This window comes from Odocoileus virginianus, chromosome 9 (assembly GCF_023699985.2).
Source record: "Odocoileus virginianus isolate 20LAN1187 ecotype Illinois chromosome 9, Ovbor_1.2, whole genome shotgun sequence".
NCBI lineage: Eukaryota > Metazoa > Chordata > Mammalia > Artiodactyla > Cervidae > Odocoileus > Odocoileus virginianus.
Genome location: NC_069682.1, coordinates 1,838,378 through 1,856,892, shown reverse-complemented (window position 1 = coordinate 1,856,892; position 18,515 = coordinate 1,838,378).

Here is an 18,515-nt window from a genome sequence, read left to right as displayed (position 1 = left end):
CCTGCCCAGAGGTGCTGCGTCGGTAGGCTTGGGAAGCAGCAGAGCAATTATATATCTGACCTGCCCCCAGTCGTGTGGGTGCTTCTGGTCAAAGGGGACCACGCTTTGAGAGTCGCAATAACGGCTTCAGATCATTGTAGAAATCTCAACTGCAGCACTGTCTGATGGGAATATAAGGCACATCACAACTGTAATTTTCAATATCCTGGTAGCCACATTTTACTTATTTTGTATATTTATTTTTATTTAAATGTTTTTGACATGGTACAAATTTAAGAGTTACAGCAAGTTAGCTTCATAATTTATATATTGTAATGTAATTACTATTGTATTGATAGTTACCTCTATCATGTCACATAATTATTTTTGGGGTGGGTGGGAATAGATAAGATTTTTCTTTGCATTTGATGATTATAGTACAATATTATATTCTATTGTTGGTGTTGTTTAGTCACTTAGTCATGTCCGACTCTGTTGTGACCCCATGGACTGTAGCCCGCCAGATTCTTCTGTCCATGGGATTTCCCAGGCAAGAATACTGAAGTGGGTTGCCATTTCCTTCTCCAGGGGGTCTTCTGGACCCAGGGAACCAACCCATGTCTCCTGTGTTGTCAGACAGATTCTTTATCACTGAGCCACCAAGGAAGCTCTTTGTTGTCTATATTTACTGTATATTCCATTAGCTCTCCAAGATTTATTTACCTAACAATTATAAGTCTGTACCCTTAAAAAATAACTTTCCTATCCCCCAGCCTCTGGTAACACCACTTTACTCTCTGTTTTAATGAGTTTGGTACACATTTTAAAAAGTAAAAGAAGTAGGTCAAATTAATTTTAATAATATATTTTATTAAACTGAGTATATTCAACATACAAATGTTTTAGCATTTAGTCAGTAACTAATAAAGATAAACTATCTAAGTTTGTATTCAGTGTAAGTAGTGCATTTTGTATTTTTGTATTACATGTTTAAAGTGTGGTTTTCTTTGCAAGCTGAGGGTTTGTGTGTCTCTCAGCCCAGGGGAGGTGATGGCTAGCAAGGGTGTAAAGGAAATGAGCGGCAGGCACTGTGAGGGGAGGTTTTCTACACAGAAGGAATAGCATCAGGGCTGAGGGTTATGACTATGAAAAGTTACTAGAACTGGAGGGTTTTCCCTATGGCTAAAGTCTGTTGGGTCTGAAGCTGTGATTCTCGACACTCGGGTTCTCGAGCGTGCATCAGGATCACCTGGGCAAAGGGGCAGGCGTTCCCATGCAGTCGGTCTGGGCGGCAGCAAGAGAATTTGCCTTTCTACCGGGTACCCAGGTGATCCGATGCTGCAGGCGTGGATGAAGCTGGCTGGTTAGAGAGAGGATCAGCATTTCAGCTTGTGTGCTGTGGTATGCTCAGTCTTGGAGAGATGACTTCTGCTGACACAAGGCGTAGAGGTGATTAGAGGGTGGGGAGAGTGAGTGAGGGGCTTTTAATTTCCTGAACAGAGATTCCTAAGATGTGAATGAAATAGGACATAAAATCTTATATAGCTACATGAGCACAGGGGAAAGCAAGTGTCTTTTTTATCCAAGGCTGCTCTCTCTTTCCTTAGAGGAGTCTGGGGTAGATGAAATGCAGTAGATTTGTTCTCTCAGCCTTGTCCTAGGACGAGGCCAAGAAGGGGTTAAATGTGATTTTGACAAAGGCCAAGGAGTTTTGAAAAGTGAATATTCTGAGAACCAAATGTTTATGCCAAATGAAAGTTAGGGAACTGTTTTAAAGGCTGATTTAGAATCACAGGGTCATGGGAGAATAGCACTGAAACATGTATATTGCCATGCGTGAGACAGACGACCAGTGCAAACTCAGTGCATGACGCAGGGCACCCAACGATGGTGCTCCGGGACAACCTCTGAGTGGGGTGGGAGGGGGTGGGACACGTGCACACCCACGGCTGATTCGTGTCAATGGACGGCAAAAACTACCGCAATATTGTGAAGTATTGTAAAGTGTCCAATTAAAAAAAAAAAGGATCACGGGGTCACATACCTGCACAGGAGAATTTCTCAAGTCAAATTACCCTTCCTATGAGGAAACAGGGACGTAGGGATGAAGTGCTGGGATAAATTCCCTTGCTTTCAGCGTTTATATCCCCATCCACAAAGGTGAAACCGAAGCCCTGGAACTGTTACCAAGTCCCAGCTTGAACTCACTCATGAAAGGCCAGTAAATCTGAGAGATGACTTGTTGGGACAAGGAATAGCAACTTTATTTGGAAAACCAAGACTGAGAATATGGTGGTAGTGTGCCACAGGGCTTCCCTGGGGGCTCAGAGGGCAAAGAGTCTGCCTGCAGTGTGGGAGACCCAGGTTCGATCCTTGGGATGGGAAGTTCCCCTGGAGAAGGGAATGGCAACCCACTCCAGTGTTCTTGCCTGGAAAATCTCGTAGACAGAGGAGCCTGGTGTGGTACAGCCCATGGGGTGGCAAAGAGTCAGACATGACTGATCAACTAACACTTTCTCTTTCACTATCCCAGAGAACCATCATATCTGGGTTTGGATGCTAGTTTCTTTTATAGAACAAAGAGAGGGAAAGTGAGGAGCTAAAGTAAAAAAGCAAGAAATTGTTGCGAATATTTCCTAGTTCTGCCTGACCTCAGGAAGGGGTGTGTTCATTCTTCTCTCCAGGATCCCCTGTGCATGGCTGAGAATTCCAGTTTGTCCTAACTGGTAACCGACTTGCAACTTGGACTTGACTAGCCAAGCGCTACAATTACATAAACCAGTTCTTTGCAATAGATCTCTTAATATATATCTCTTACAAGTTTTGTTTCTCTGGTTGAAACTTAACTCATGCTTGGGGTTATTCATAATTTCCAAGTTGCCAAATCCAACAGCAAATTCTTAGGTCTCACCTGATCTATCAGCAGAATTTGACGCAGTGATCTTTTCCTCATCTTGGAAGCACTTTGTTCACTGGCTTTCCTGGTGATTCTAATGGATCACTGGCTACTTTCCAGTTCCATTTTTTGCTTCCTCTTCATCTGTCCTTATTCTTTTTTTTTTAATTTTAAACCTAGGTAACATTGGTCTAGAACATTATATAACTTTCATGTGTACAATATTATATTTCTGCATCATATTTTTATATATTGTTGTTGATATTTAGTTGCTAAGTCGTGTCCGACTCATTGCAACCCCGTGGATTGTAGCCCACCAGGATCCTCTGTCCATGGAATTTCCCAGGCAAGAATACTGGAGTGGGTTGCCATTTCCTTCTTTGGGGGACCTTCTCAAGCCAGGGATTGAACCCACGTCTCCTGCATTGGCAGGTGGATTTTTTATCACTGAGTCACCTGGGAAGCCCACACTTGCTCATCACTAAAAATCTAGTTTCAATCTAGCATCATACAGTTGCTCCCCTTTCCCCACTTTCCCTTCTCCCTTACTGGGAACCACTGCTGCTGCTGCTAAGTCGCTTCAGTCATGTCCGATTCTATGCGACCCCATAGACGGCAGCCCACCAGGCTCCCCCATGCCTGGGGTTCTCCAGGCAAGAACACTGGAATGGGTTGCCATGTTCTTCTCCAATGCATGAAAGGAAAAGTGAAAATGAAGTCGCTCAGCCGTGTCCAACTCTTCGAGACCCGGTGGACTACAGCCTACCAGGCTCCTCCGTCCATGGGATTTTCCAGGCGAGAGTACTGGAGTGGGTGCCATCGCCTTCTCCAGGTAACCACTGCTCTGTTCTCTATATCTGTGTGTTTGTTTTTGTTTGGTTTGGTTGGTTCATTTACTTTGTTTTGTTTGTTTGTTCAATAGTGTTTTGTATGTTTTCCACTTAACGCATGAAATTATATGGTGTTTGTCTTTCTTTGTCTGACTTATTTCATTTAGTCCAGTATCCTCGAGATCCATCCATGTTGTCATAAATGGCAAGATATTATCTTTTTTTAATGTCTGAGTAGTAGTATCCTAACTCATAAAAGTTGGAATGCCCAGTCCTCAAATGCCTTCTCTTCTCTTCCTGCACTCAGCTGGTTAAATCATTCAGTCTTGTTTCCTTAAATCAAATCTATATGTTGATTATCCCAAATGTTTATCTCAAATAATATCTCCACTTATAACATAAAGATACCACATAATATAAAAATATTGCCACCTTAACATGTCTGTGATTGTTAATGTTATGCATCAACTTGGCTGGGCTATTGGCCCAGATATTTGATCAAACATCAGGTTAGATGTCACTGTGGAGGCATTTTTAAAATGTGATCAGCATGTACATCAGCAGACTTTGAATAAAGCAGATCACCGTTCATAATGTGGGTGGTCCTCATCCAATCAGTTGAGGCCCTTGAGAGAAAAGACTGAGGTTCCCCAGGAAGGACGACTCTGCCCCCCCAGATGGCCTTCAGATCTGAGCAGCAAAATCAGCTCTCCTTTGGCTCCCCCTCCTGCCAGCCTGCTCTGCAGACTTGTCAGCATCTGTAATTACATGCACCAATTCCTTAAAATAAATCTCCCTCTACACATACTTGCTGTTGGTTCCGTTTCTCATTGGGCAACCTTGAGGAGTAATACAATGTCCTAAACCAGAATTCTAATTCCTCCCCTGCCTCTGCTTCCCCAAACCCTGCTTCTTCTCAGCACTTACAGTTAGCAGCAATTTCAGTGGTTTACCCCAAAAGCTTTTGGATGCCCCACTGGCTCCTCCCCCTCCTTCTTGACCCACATCTTATTCATCAGAAAAGCCTGCCGTCTCTCCCCTTGAACCAGATCCATGGTGTGACCACTTCACTGAATCTTCACGGCTCCCTCCCTGGCTTTGTTTACCTCATCTAGTTTAATCACTTCCTAGTTAGTCCTTTGTTTCTGCCTTGGCCCTCCCTTCACCTGGGATCAAGAGTGATGGCACAGTGTGGGAAGGAACACATCACTCCGTCCTGAAAACTGCGGTGGTTTCCTGTTTCCTTCAGATGAAAAAGCCAGGCCCGTATGGTTCTCTGTGATGTGGCCACTGTTGCATCTCCTACAAGCCCTCACCCCCTTCCACCCTGCTTACATTCTGGGCATGCTCCTGTCTCAAAAACTCAGTGCTTGCTGACACCTCTGCGAGGAATGCTCATTAGTAAGGACTCAGTTTGACTCCAAAAGGTGGAAAACTCCAAATGACTGTGGCTTCAAAAGAGAACAGGTAAAAGGTCTTGAAAAGCCCTGAAGAATTTGTGAATTTTGAGTATGAAGCTGCTAATTTTCAAGAAAGAAAATATCATAGTGACCAGAGTAAATTCCTTACTTCCAAGTTGTTTAGCAGCCCTTCTTGAGACCCTATTAAGTATAAAGCCCCCTTCTGGCACTGAACATGGAAACAAATGTGGTGGGCTATAAAAAAGGCAATGACAGATAGAAGGCCATTTCTCCCTCAAAACCCTGTCCTATAGTTAGAAAGGTATGGAGGTGTGTGTGTGTGAGTGTGTATATACTCTCACATACACATATATATGTGTATATGTATGTTATATATACATATACTATTCTTCTGCCCATCTTCTTCAGCAATAGAACTTCAGCAGGGGCACGGCTTCCCAGAAGAAATACTGCATTTCCCAGGCTCCCTGGTAGCAAGGCAGGACCACTTGATTACATCTTGGATATATATATCCACCAGATATATATATATATATATATCCTATTAATTATAAAGCCCACTTCTGATGCTGAACATGAGAACAAAGGTGGTGGGCTATAAAAAAGGTGATGACAGATAAAAATGTTTGGAAAAATATGACCATATCTGTCTACAGTATGTCTAGCTACTTATTCATCATGTGAATATACACACACACACATACACACAGGAGTAATGCAGTTCCATTCTCACAACAAAGTAGATAGAGTGGTTTCCCTGTTTTTCTGATGAACAAAACTGAAAATGAACATTCCCTGGTGGTCCAGTGGTTAGGACTCGGGGCGTGGGTTCAGTTCCTGGCTGGAGCACTAAGGTCCTGCAAGCCGTGCAGTGCGGCCAGAGAGGACTGGAGACGAAGGACTACGTCTAGCTGACAAGCTGCCCTCCATATTTTCTGTTTGTCCCTAGATCCTCTCTTCCACCTCTCCACCTTCCCATCCCTAGGAGACTGACCTCCACATCCTGCATCACTAGATACTTGCTCACTGGCTTCCAGGTAGATCTGGTCAGAGAAAGGATCTAAGAAGGGTGGGGGGTTGGGGGGGTGGGGAGGAAAAAACAAAACACCAGTGTATTTCTCTCAAACAAAGGTCCAAGGGCCACGGGTCCAGGGCTGGTAGGCTGTTGCATGGTCTCAGAGACTCAAGCATCTCCAAATACCTACCAGCCTTCATTCTAGTGACTCCTCATAGTCCAATTTACAAGAAGGAGAAAAGTCACAGGAAGAAATGTCAAGGTCAAAGGAGAAACAACTGTTGTCTTTTAAGAAATTTCACTAAAGCTTCCACCAGACCCCTGAAGTTTCATTGCCCAAGATGTAATGAAGTGGTCCTGCCTTGCTACCAGGGAGCCTGGGAAATGCAGTATTTCTTCTGGGAAGCTGTGCACCTGCTGAAGTTCTATTCCTGAAGAAGATGGGCAGAAGAATATCATTAGAAAGAATGCTGGCAGTCTCTGCCTCAGATTCTATTACAAAGATGCCCACTGTGCCATGGGCGTACTGAGAAAAGGTAGAGTAGGAGAGACAGTGTGGTCACTCACCCAGAGCCAGACCACGATGGTGTGATCACTCACCTAGAGCCACACAACCTGGAATGTGAAGTCAAGTGGGCCTTAAGAAGTATCACAACGAACAAAGCTAGTGGAGGTGATGGAATTCCAATTGAGCTATTTCAAATCCTAAAAGACGATGCTGTGAAAGTTCTGCACTCAATATGCCAGCAAATTTGTAAAGCTCAGTAGTGGCCACAGGACTGGAAAGAGTCAGTTATCATTCCAATCCCAAAGAAAGGCAATGCCAAAGAATGTTCAAACTACCACACAGTTGCACTCATCTCACATGCTAGCAAATTAATGCTCATAATTCTCCAAGTGAGGCTTCAATAGCACATGAACTGTGAACTACCAGATGTTCAAGCTGGATTTAGAAAAGGCAGAGGAACCAGACATCAAACTGACAATGTCTGCTGGATCATCGAAAAAGCAAGAGAGTTCCAGAAAAATGTCTACTTCTGCTTTATTGACTACGCCAAAGCCTTTGACTGTGTGGATCACAATAAACTGTGGAAAGTTCTTAAAGAGTTGGGAATACTAGACCACCTGACCTACTTCCTAAGAAATGTGTATGCAGGTCAAGAATCAGCAGTTAGAACTGGACATGGAAAAACAGACTGGTTCCAAATCAGGAAAGGAGTATGTCAAGGCTGTATATTGTCACCGTGCTTATTTAACTTGTATGCAGAGTACATCATGCAAAATGCCGGGCTGGATGAAGCAAAAGCTGGAATCAAGATTGCCAGGAGAAATATCAATAACCTCAGATATGCAGATGACACCACCCTTATGGCAGAAAGTGAAGAAGAACTAAAGAACCTCTTAATGAAGGTGAAAGAGGAGAGTGAAAAAGTTGGCTTAAAACTCAACATTCATGGCATCCGGTCCTATCACTTCATGGCAAATAGATGGGGAAATAATGGAAACAGTGAGACACTTTATTTTGGGGGGCTCCAAAATCACTGCAGATGGTGACTGCAGCCATGAAATTAAAAGACACTTGCTCCTTCAAAGAAAAGCTATAACCAACCAAGACAGCATATTAAAAAGCAGAGACATTACTTTGCCAACAAAGGTCCATCTAGTCAAAGCTATGGTTTTTCCAGTATTATGCATGGATGTGAGAGTTGGACTATAAAGAAAGTTGAGTGCCGAAGAATTGATGCTTTTGAACTGTGGTGCTGGAGAGGACTCTTGAGAGTCCCTTGGACTGCAAGGAGATCCAACCAGTCCATCCTAAAGGAACTCAGTCCTGAATATTCACTAGAAGGACTGATGCTGAAGCTGAAACTCCAATACTTTGGCCACCTGATGCAAAGAAATGACTCATTTGAAAAGACCCTGATGCTGAGAAAGATTGAAGGCAGGAGAAGGGGATGACAGAGGATGAGATGGTTGAATGGCATCACTGACTCGATGGACATGAGTTTGAGCAAGCTCCAGGAGTTGGTGATGGACAGGGAGGCCTGGCGTGCTACAGTCCATGGGGTCACAAAGAGTTGGACATGACTGAGTGACTGAACTGAACTGAGGAGCTATAGGGACACTGGGAAGACCATTTCTAAAGATGGTTGTCAACAATTCTTCCCATTGTCGAACATTTATATTCTTCTTCCAATCAAGAGGCAGATATGTCTTCTTCCCCCCTGAGTCTGTTATACCCTTTTGACTTGCTTTGATCAATGAATGTAATGAAAGTCATAATGTGTGTTTTGGCTTAGGCTTTAAGAATACTGGCAGCTTCGTTTGAAGTTCTCTGAGATTCAGCTGCCAGAAAAGAAGTTTGAACTTGGCCACTAGTGTTGAGAGACCATGTGGAGAGGGAGAGGACGAGGCAGGCATCCTGGTTGAGGCCCTAGGCTTGTGAACAAAGCATGCTGGACGTTTCAGCCCTAGTTGGTTTCCCAACCAAATGTAGCCATACAAGTGACCCCAGCCAGTACCAAATGGAGCAGAAGAACTGCCCAGCTGTTCACTAAAAATCATGGGAAATAATACACAGTTGTTGCTTCAAGCATTGTTTTGGGATGGTTTGTTACGCAACCGTAGGTTAGTAGCAGGGAAGGTTTATAGTCTTGAGGAAAACGGTTGTTCTTTATTTTAAGGCAGAGGGAAGAATTAGAGGATTTTACATAGATGAGCTACACAATCTGATTTCAAGAGGGTCACTCTGCTAATTGTGGACAAAGGGCTTGGGGCCTCTAGAGTGAATGGAAATGAAACCAGGAGGCTGTGACAGTTGTCAAAATGAGAGGTGGCAGTGGCTACAACCAGGATGATATTCCTGAGCCAGTCTCATTCCAGAAACAGCTTGGAGAAAGAGCCAATGCTAACTTTTTGACTAGACCAAGGTGATGCGAAAAGAGAGTAATCATGAATTATTCTTAGAATTTTAACCTGAGCCTGGAGATATGGAAATACCTTTAGTAACTGAAATGTTAAAGAACAGGTTTAAAAAGAGAAATGAATTGTTTTTTTTAAAATTAATTTATTTATTTTAATTGGAGGTTAATTACTTTATAATATTGCGATGGTTTTGCCATACATTGCCATGAATCAGCCATGGGTGCACAAGTGTCCCCATCCTGAACCCCCCTCCCACCTCCTCCACACCCCATCCCGTTCCTAAGCATCTAAGTTTGAAATGCCTGTTATATACCCAATAACAGCCTTAAGTGGGGATCGATAGGCACTCCTGGGCATGTGAATTTTCGAGTCTGATTACTAGGAATTCTTTTTGCTGCTTCAGTTGTGGGGGGAGGGGGGCTCTGTTGCTTTGCCCCCACTATGTGCAGGGTCCACTTTCTCATACAAATGCAAAATATTAGTGAACCCAAACTTGAGGCTTTCACACTGAAAAGTAAATTTAGAAAAGCACGTTGTCCTTGAGACGGTCTCGTGGCTTTCCCGGCACCTGGCGTGCCCAAGCCGTGGACCTGGGATGATTAATGGACGAGACTGTTTCTGGCACACGTAAGGGGTGTCTCTCCCATTATAAAACCTTTGAAATCTGGAAGACCGGCCAGATTCCATTACAGCCTTTCACACTGTCATCTTCTGTATTCTTTTAAAATCATAAGACAAAACAACCCCCGCCCCCGACAACCTAGCTCTGTAGAGATTTCTTATTACCAAAATACAGTGCTTATTATAGCATCTGTATGTATACCTGCCATATTTTTTGTCCTATTTTTATTTTAATATTCGAGATGAGATCCAGGGCTGATTAGCTTTCACCAGTTTTGGTTTTGGTGATCAATGTTTATCATTCAAGAATAATGTGTTGTAGGTTATTCATGCCTTTCGTGGTTATCATTGTCATTTACATTTCTCAGCAATAACTTCCATACCAGAATACAGGCAGTGAAAGACAAAAGAGGGAGCAAAACCTTAATGTTTTTTCTTGATTCACTAATCCATTAAGCAAAGGTCAAGACTCAGGCTTTTTGCATGAGGTTGAGGACTTTTTGTCTCAAAGTGAAGTTAAGACACATACACGGGGATGTGGCACACTCTGGCAGCTGGAAGTACCATTTCTTCATTTCTTAAAATGAAAACATGTCTAATCCGAATGCCCTCCTCCAATCTTACAAACTCACCAAGGTTTAAGGGTGCCCATTTATTCTCCTGTGATCCCCTGCAGCTTTAGGACACCGTGGTAGTCATGCTTCCTGCCTCAAGGATCTGTGGCTTTTTCCTGAGGGCTTTCTCTGGCCCTTGGAATTTGTTCAGCCTACAAAGGACAGGCTGGGAGGGTGAGGAAATATTGCACTTAGGAACTACTCTCCAGGTTTGATGCATGAGACAGGATGCTCGGGGCTGGTGCACTGGGACAACCCTGAGGGATGGGATGGGGAGGGAGGTGGGAGGGGGTTCAGGATGGGGACACATGTGCACCCGGGGCTGATTCATGTCAATGTATGGCAAAACCACTACAATATTGTAAAGTAATTAGCTTCCAATTAAAATAAATTAAAAAAAATAAAAACAAAGGTAGCAAAAACTCAAAAAAAAAAAAAAAGGACTGCTCTCACCCAGCAAGCTGAAGGATGACTAGCCCTCGTCTTCACGTTGCAGGGACGGTTCTGAGGGAAGCGCTGCACTCCCCGTCACAGAGTCCCTGACTGGTTGGAGCTCCAGGTGCCCACAGCAGTAACAGAGTCGTTATTACAACCTTACTGTCCTGGCCACCCCCGCCCCAAGCTCTCATCACGTTTCCTGGATCACATCTCAAATAGAATACTTCACCCCAAGTCTTGTTGGAGGTTCTGCTTTTTTTTTTTTAATCGGCTGCCTCGGGTCTTAGTTGGGTCATGAGGGATCTTTTCTTGTGGTGTTCAGACTCTCTAGCTGTGGGGCCTGGAGGCTGAGTGCTTGTGGTACATTGGCTTAGTTTCTCCGTGGGATGTGGGATCTCAGTTTCCCGATCAGGGATGAAGCCACGTCCCCTGCATCGCAAGGCAGACTTAACCACTGGACCACCAAGGAAGCCCCAGGTCTCCTCTTTGAAGCACGCACCACTTAGTTGCCACCTTGGCCTGCTTTTGTTTTTTGTTTTTTTTTTTTTTTTAATTTTTTAAATTTTTATTAGTTGGAGGCTAATTACTTTACATCATTACAGTAGTTTTTGTTATACATTGATATGAATTAGCCATGGATTTACATGTATTCCCCATCCCAGTCCCCCCTCCCACCTCCCTCTCCACCCGATCCCTCTGGGTCTTCCCAGTGCACCAGGCCCGAGCACTTGTCTCATGTCCCCAACCTGAGCTGGTTATCCCACCTGTAAAAGAATGAAACTAGAACACTTTCTAACACCATACACAAAAATAAACTCAAAATGGATTAAAGATCTAAATGTAAGACCAGAAACTATAAGACTCCTAGAGGAGAACATAGGCAAAACACTCTCCGACATAAATCACAGCAGGATCCTCTATGACCCACATCCCAGAATTTCAGAAATAAAAGCAAAAATAAACAAATGGGACCTAATGAAACTTAAAAGCTTTTGCACAACAAAGGAAACTATAAGCAAGGTGAAAAGACAGCCCTTGGCCTGCTTTTGGATCAAACAGAGACACAAGTAGGGCTGGGGGCAGGAGAGGCGCCCACTGCTCCTCTCTGAGCTCACTGCCGCCGCTGCTGCTGGCCTCGGCCAGCGGGGACCGGGCTCCAGGTCCAAGGTGGTCTTCTCTTGCGGCTGCTCCTTTCTTCCCACAAAGGCTTGGGAAGCAGTCGGGCAGCCCTCTTACCTGAAGTTCTGCTACTGCACGGACCCTGGGTTCCTGAAAGCCTGTTCTTTAAGGGCTCCAAGTGCCCTTTATTTCTTCTCTTCTCCAAAGTCTAGAGAGCTTCGTTTTTACCCCTCTGCTCCTCCACTCTGGGGGACCTCCATCCCCTTTCCCTGGTTTACTCGGATCTAATAGGGCAAGATCAAGGGCTGGCAAACTCTCTCTGTCAAGGAGACAATGGTGACTATTGTACACTTGGTGGGGTATGCAGTTTCGTTTTAGACTGCTGTTGCATATAGCTCAAGAGCGGCCACACATAAATTGACAAGTATGGCTGGCTTCCAATACCACTTTATGCAGGGACATAGAGATTTTTTCATGTAATTTTTACAAGTCAAAAATTATCTTCTTTCATTTCTTCCCCCCATCCCTTAGAAATGTAAAAGCAGTCTTAGCTTTTATATCCAATTTCAGGGAGCATACTGCATTTGGCCATTGTGGTGTAGTTTTCTGGTTTATAGGCTAGACTTTCAAAAGAAAAATCCTGTTTAGGTTTTTTATGCAGCTAAACTCTTTTTTGATTGGTATTATTTGAATCAAATTTAATTAATGTTACAAATGCACTGGGTTTATTGGATTTATTAAGTTTAGTTTTGATATATTATCAACAAAAATACCTTTCTAGGGCAGGGATAATATCCTTTGCATTTTTCCCATAACACCTCATGTGGTTGCATATATAAATTAATTTATAGTAGCACCAGAAGAGAAAGCCTATTATTTGTTTTCTATTGTGCTATGCACTATGCTGTGGGACTCACTCAATCATTTTCTCATTTGAAGAAAAAAGATGATAAAACCCACACTAATAGGTTGCCATGACAGTTAAATGACATTATGTCTGTGACAGTGCTTTGTTAATTGTAATTGTAAAATGTCAGGTGGTATTGTGATCATGGATTTCAGGTAAAAGGTGATCTTTGTTATGGGATGGTGGTTCAGTAAGGAAGAGGAATTTGGAAAGTGGGAAATAAATGTATTTTATTCCTTAATCTTCCATTGTGTGGCTTTGTGACTCTGGATTCAATAATTTCTCCATCTGTACAATGGTGATAATGTTCCTGATTTGCCTGTAACACTATTTTATGAGAAAGATTGTTAAATCTAAATGCTAAATGTAAGATTCAACTTTACCATTTGGTCTCAGACACCTTTACACTCTTAAATTTTTAAGAAATTCAAAGAACTTTTATATATGTGAATTAAATGTCAATATTACAATATTAGAAATGAAAACAGGAAATTAAAAAATAATAAACTCATCATATGTTAAGACATAACTAATATATTATTAAGATATAATATTTTAATAAAAATAACTATATTTTCTAAATCAAGGTGGGAAGAGAGACATTGTTTAACATTGCAAATCTAATTTGCATCTGGTTTCCTAGAAGTCATCTGGGTTCTGGCATCTTTTTCTTCAATCAGTCCATTGTGATTTGCTGTTTTCATGGAAGTATATGAAGAAAGTTTGGTTTCCAGCAAATGGGTTTGACACAAGATGATCTGACAGACACTCTGAAAGATTCTTGGGAACACACTGGTCCATAAAGAGGTCCTTGGTGTGCACTTTAAGAACTAATTCCAGAGACAATTCCCATCATTCCAGAAGGTTCCTATAGAAGGAACTGACCTTCAAGATTAGGATTATCTCTTCTTGACTCTCATATACAAGGAGTCAAAAAGTAAGCACTTTTGTACGTTCCATTGAGCATTGGATACACCATATTTTATTGATCCTTTCTATCACTGTGTATTTGAACTGTTTCTAGTGTTTTTACTACTCTTAGTGAAGAACATATTTTTTAGTGAAAACATGTACTCATTTCTCTTGGAGTGGAATCACTGAAACATAAGATGAGCAGGCAGATGTTTACCTAAACAGATTTTCAAGTCATATACAGTATTTTTACTTGTTTAATTTTATTTCAGAATATATCATTTAATATACATTAATTTTTCCTATTAAAATATAATTTCCTACTAAAATAAAAGACTTGAATCATTGGAAAAGACCCAGGAAAAGACTGGGATGCTGGGAAAGATTGAGGGCAAAAGGAGAAGAGGGAGACAAAGGATGAGATGGTTAGATAGTATCACTGACTCAATGGATGTGAAATCTGAGCAAATTCTGGGAGACAGTGAAGGACATGGACTCCTGGCATGCTGCAGTCCATGGGGTTGTAAAGAATCTGACAGGACTTACTGAATGAACAACAACATACCTCTATATTTTTCTTTTTAAAATGTTACTTTAAAAATCCATGTAGCTTTCCAATACTATACACTTGCATTGCTGGACTACTAAATGAAAAAGCCTGTTTCTTTCATTTTACATGATTGGACAAAGTGATGTAGTAAAGTAATCCCCATTTACCTGAATGTTTTCCATTTCTCTGGAAACTTTAGGATCTATAACTCAAACAAAGTAATTAAAAACAGCTAATGAATATTAGTAGCTAAGGCTGTTACATGAAATAATTTTATTTACCAAAGAGCCCAAAGGAAAGAAAAAGGTTTAAAAACAAGCAACAAAAAATGAGAAAAGAAAGGCTGTTCTTTTTTGATCTATCAATCGTATCCAACTGTTTTGTGACCTCATGGACTGTAGCCCACCAAGCTCCTCTGTCCATGGGATTTCCCAGGCAACAATGCTGGTGTGGGTTGCCATTTCCTTCTCCAGGGGATCTTCCTGACCTCAGGATCAAACATGTGTCTCCTGCTTGGCAGGTGGATTCCTTACTACTGAGCCACCAGGAAAAAACAAAGGGGGAAGTAAAAGAAGAAGAGGTGTATGTCAAAAGACAAAGATGAAAGTATCAGCAAACAGACCCTTAGAAGATTAAAAAAAAAAAAAAAGTGGACCCTGACACAATGACACGCAAGAGAGAGCAAACATGGCAACCTAGTAGTTGGGATCATTCAATGGAAGAGAAAGCTCACACCAGTGATTCCAGTGACTGTTATTTTCATTTTCTTTTTTTTTTTTATGTGTAGTCTCTGGGGTCCTGGGATGATACTTATCATCGTCATACGCTTAAGACTTGGACATATCAACTATTGCCACACAACAAACCAACGGAAAACTTGGTGACTCAAAATAGCACTCATTTATTAGGTTGGGTGATTAATGTGAGAATAGGCAGATTCCTGAGTAGCTCAAACAGTAAAGAGTCTGCCTGCAATGTGGGAGACTGGGGTTTGATCCCTGGGTTGGGAAGATCCCTGGAGAAGGGCATGGCAACCCACTCCAGGATTCTTGCCTGAGGAATTCTATGGACAGGGGAACCTGGTGTACTATAGTCTACGTGATCTCAAAGAGTCGGACACGACTGAGCAACTTTTGCTTTCATGTTAGATTGGGTAAAAACCCTAATGAAATGTTTGGCTAACCCGATGCTATTTCTGATGAGTTTGTAGGTTTGCTGGGTAGTTCTACAGCTTTGGGAGAGTCTTGGCTGGTCACCCATCAGTTGTCGGCTAGTAAGCTGGGGGAGATGACTGCACTTCCCACCACCAGCAAGGTGAGCCTGTACTTGTTCTCATTGCAGTGGCAGAGATCCAAAGGAAGAAACAAAAATGTGCCTTTGCTTCATCAAGTTTGCTGCCATCCCAAAGACAGAGCAAGTTACTTGACCAAGCCTAGAAACGGTGCAGTGGGTGCTACCAAAGGACATGGATACAGGAAGGCATGAAAAATTGGGACCAGTAGTGCATTCCATCCATCTATCATACAGGCACGGCCTAAAACTGCAGTTACAGATAATTAAAAATAATAGTGTACACATGATTAGTTAAAAACTAGGTGAGAGTACAGAGGGGGCTCCTAATAAATACTTGATCAATGAATAGAGTTAGTTCAATGCTGAGGATGTGTCCACTACAACCATCTATGTGGTAGTCTACGTATAGATGAATTCATGATATAGTGTTGTTGTCTATAGAGCTCAATATGCTGCGTCATGAGCACCACACTCTAGCACAAACACCAAGTGTTTTTCTAAAGAAAAACAAAAGGTAGAATGCAAAAATGTGTGAGAAAATTAAATATATAAATAGTATTTTGATGAACCAGTGTAACATTTCATCATTCAAGTGATATGATGTTAAAGTTCACAACCAAGGGTCAATTTTTTTTATCTCCCTTGTTAGGCTTTTAGTACATTTGACTCACCTAAAGTTATTGGCTCATGTTGTGAGTAAAAGTTTTCCCAATTTTATCTTGGTGGAGACTTCAAAGACACAGAAAGTTCCAGGATGAAGTAGCTTGGAGACAATTTCTCGCCCCAAATTTCCAAGGAAATAATAGAAGGAGAGGCAAGGAAGTGGCATTAATTACTTCATTTACTAAGTAAAGTGCTACCGCCTATTTTTTTCTTTTAATGTAAAAGCAATGATGCTGCTATTTTTAACATCTCCCCATTCCCTTCCTAATATATTTGCATTATTCTAACCTATGGAGCATAACGTTTTACATGGTACATTATTAAAGAAGATGGTTCATAAAAATTCATCCCAGAGGCACTACTGAGGATTTATGATGACATTAAAGATGCAGTTATTAAAGTTGTGCTTGGGATTCTGTTAAATGCTAAGCATTGAGGGAAAGTTGTAGAGAAAAGTGGTCTTCTACTAAACTTTCATGTTATGACAAAAGAGAAGCTATTGAGGGCTTGGAATAAGCCATCTCTAAGATAATCAGAGATGCCTCAAAATTAAAATTATTCAGTTTTCCCTTTTCACAGTCAGACTTTATGGAATCACACTGCCTGTTAGCCATTATGATAGTCCTACTGTTTTGAAAAGATACTAACATTAATAACTGTTTGCTTTCTTAGAGTCACTTTCATACATGAATGTAAGCTCTTATCTATGTCTTCTTTTTAATGTGTAATTTCTTTCTGAAATAAAATCATTTGTGAACATAAAAAAAAAGAATTGAGGAAAATTGTTTTTCTTGAAATTGGGAAAGAAATTTATTTTAGCTTTTTATTCAAAGACACTGCATAAAAGGCCACACAGTTACAAAACCTTCAGTCTATGCCACAGAAAAAACTTAAATGGTCATTTGATAATTGACTACTTGTTCTTTGCAAAGCAAATAAACAAAATTATTTGTTTATTCTGAAAAGAAATTAGTCTGAGCTGGTGGAAAAGTCATATGCTTAAATAACTTTTTAAAATATAAATGGATAATTTTAGAAAGGCAGATGAGTTCTTGCTTGGAAGAATGAGGGAAGCTTTAGAGGCAGAATTTTAGGAGATTGCTTTAAGGATTAGATATGCAGATATGGCAAAACTCTATTAGCCTTTGCCCTGCTTCATTCTATACTCCAAGGTCAAATTTGCCTGTTACTCCAGCTATTTCTTGACTTCCTACTTTTGCATTTCATTACCCTATAATGAAAAGGACATCTTTTTTGGGTGTTAGTTCTAAAAGGTCTTGAAGGTCTTCATAGAACCGTTCACCTTCAGCTTCTTCAGTGTTACTGGTTGGGGCATAGACTAGGATTACCATGATACTGGATGATTTGCCTTGGAAATGTACAGAGATCATTCTGTAGTTTTTGAGATTGTACCTAAGTACTGCACTTTGGACTCTATTGTTGACTATGATGGCTACTCCGTTTCTTCTAAGGGATTCCTGCCCACAGTAGGTAGATACAATGGTCATCTGAGTTAAATTCACCCATTCCAGTCTATCTTAGTTCTCTGATTCCTAGAATGTTGATGTTCACTCTTGCCATCTCCTGTTTGACCACTTCCAATTTGCCTTGATTTATGGACTTAACATTCCAGGTTCCTACGCTATATGCTCTTCACAGCATTAGGCCTTGCTTCTATCACCAGTCCCATCCACAACTGGGTGTTGTTTTTGCTTTGGCTCCATCCCTTCATTCTTTCTGGAGTTATTTCTCCATTGATCTCCAGTAGCATATTGAGCTTATACTGACCTGGGGAGTTGATCTTTCAGTGTCCTATCTTTTTGTCTTTTCATACTGTTCATGGGGTTCTCAAGGCAAGAATACTGAAGTGGTTTGCTGTTCCCTTCTGCACTGGACCACATTTTGTCAGAGCTGACTGTGGCTCAGATCATGAACTCCTTATTGCCAAATTCAGACTGAAATTGAAGAAAGTGGGGAAAATCACTAGACCATTCAGGTATGACATAAATCAAATCCCTTATGATTATACAGTGGAAGTGAGAAATAGTTTTAAGGGACTAGATCTGATAGACAGAGTGCCCGATGAACTATGGATGGGGGTTTGACATTGTACAGGAGACAGGGATCAAGATGATCCCCAAGAAAAAGTAATGCAAAAAAGCAAAATGGCTGTCTGAGGAGGCCTTACAAATAGCTGTGAAAAGAAGAGAAGTGAAAAGCAAAGGAGAAAAGGAAAGATATACCCATCTGAATGCAAAGTTCCAAAGAATAGTAAGGAGAAATAAGAAAGCCTTCCTCAGCGATCAATGCAAAGAAATAGAGGAAAACAATA